At 35.2% G+C, this 2,149-nt stretch overlaps 1 long non-coding RNA gene across 1 annotated transcript; it reads right to left on the reverse strand.

Moving 5' to 3' along the window:
• Positions 1-299: 299 nt before the first annotated feature.
• Positions 300-1,521, reverse strand: LOC122195131 (uncharacterized). The gene is made up of 2 exons (XR_006185148.2): positions 822-1,521; positions 300-706 (listed from the first exon to the last, which is right to left on the reverse strand). It is a non-coding gene; the product is annotated as an uncharacterized LOC122195131 (long non-coding RNA).
• Between the last annotated feature and the right edge of the window lie 628 nt (positions 1,522-2,149).

Here is a 2,149-nt window from a genome sequence, read left to right on the forward strand (position 1 = left end):
TTATAATTGTTTTGGTATACATTTTATAAAATATGAAACTTATCGGACATGGACATCAAAAAATCACAATATAAATGTTAAATAATAAAAGCACTTAAAAAGACCAATACTTAATACATTAACATTTTAACACTTCTAACATATAAATTTGAGAGTATATAAATAATGAATTTTGGTGTTATATTTGTTACCATACAAGTTTTTTGTTGCTGTTTTTTTTTTCATACATATCAAATACATACATACATACATGTGGGTGTATATTTTGCTAGTACTCTATAATATATTACAATAATATCTATTATACAACCAAAAATAATTTATTTTATTAGCTCAAATAATGAAGTACACTTATACGATTCCAAAAATCTTCCCTGGATCATTCCTGTATCTTCCATATCTTGATTTAAAATCAAGATTCCGTGCATAAAATCATTTTATACATAACCTACACACATACTCTATCTATCACAACCCAAATTCACAATCAAAAAGACTTCAGAGATGCAAGACACACTCAAAGATTTCGTAGATAACAATACATACGAAACCATATAAGATTATAACGATTGACTTCAAAATGATAACAACTGCCTCATCATTCTTCATCTCGTTTCTTCTTCTTCCTTTTGATTTAAATTAACAGCAGCCTCCAAGTTCTTCTTCATCCCCTGTCAAACGACCCAACCCAAACAACCATCGATTTCTGTCAAAAATAAAACCCAAATCACCCCTCAATGGCTCATGTTGATATTCACCACCCCTACAGCCCCTTTCCCATGAACAGATAAACAAAATCCCAAAAGAAACATTTTTTTTACCTGTGGTTGATCGAGACTGCCAAAACAAGGGGGAAACATCGGGATTGTCGAGCAAACACCACCGAGGCCCTGACCAGCGACGTATGGCTGCCAACCGGACTTCCATCGGACATCTTTTGCCTCTCGTACCTCACCCACGCATCTCCCCTTTGCACACCGCTGCTGGAATCGAAGCAAGCAGTCGAGAAGCTGCTTGAACAGCAGCCTCGCTGCCTCCCTCTTTCTTCCCCTTCGGACTCGTCGACCCGGAGACTCCTCCCTCTTCGCGAATCAACCGACGAAGCGCGCCTCCGAGATTTCGTCTACCTTCGTTCACTGCTTCCGTTCATCTGCCTTCGCAGCCTTCGTTTAATTCTTTCCCCTTAACCCGATCGGTATCCTTTTTCCTTCCGTCCCCTTCGCGATTGCACCCCCGAAACCAACGGCAGCCCCGCTGCCTTCTTGTTCGTTTTCCCCTCTCTTCGTTCGTTTGATTTCAGTCGTTCATTCCCGTTCCAATCGCCTTTGCTTCGTTCATATTTCCTCCCCGATCGATCAAATGAACGAATACATAAAAAGCCCTAATTTATAGGGGTGTTCGTTTGGATGGATCGGTTTGATCCGATCCAATCAAGTAAATCCAAATTGATTTCGGTTTTCAAAACATGGATCCGAATTGTCCAAACTAAATTCGAATCCGATCCGATCCGATCCAAGTACAATTCAGTTGGATCGGTTTTTATAATTCGGTTTTCAAAAACCGAAACATTTTAAAACGACATATAATTATAATATTACCTAACTTTACACAAGAAGCAAAAACAAATAATTTAGTTCTGATTTGAAATTTATAAACAACTAATAAGAAAATATATTATAGTAAAATATTTTATAGATATAAAACTTTCAAAAGAAAATGCATATTAATGTTTTTTTATCGGGTGAAACGTTTTGAACATATTTGAAAAAATAAAATACAAAATTAATAAATAATTATAAATATATATTATAAATAGATAAATAATAAATGTTTATTCGGTTTTTTTGGACTATTCGGTTCTTAATTTGTAAACAAAAACCAATCCGAAATCCAAAATAATAATTCGGTTTTGTTGAAAACCAATCCAAAAATCCGAATATCCGAACCAAATAGTCCAATCCAAATTGTCCAATTGGATAATTCGGTTTTATCCGAATAGTGAACAACCCTACTAATTTATATTATAATTGTGAAATGACCAACCTGCCCCCATTATTAAAACACTTATTCCAAATAAGTCCAATCCCCAAACCTTAAACCCATTTATTTAAAACAACCCCTCATTTTTTTTGCAAAACAGTCCTATTCA

The sequence above is a fragment of the Lactuca sativa genome, chromosome 7 (assembly GCF_002870075.4).
Source record: "Lactuca sativa cultivar Salinas chromosome 7, Lsat_Salinas_v11, whole genome shotgun sequence".
NCBI classification, from domain to species: Eukaryota; Viridiplantae; Streptophyta; class Magnoliopsida; order Asterales; family Asteraceae; genus Lactuca; species Lactuca sativa.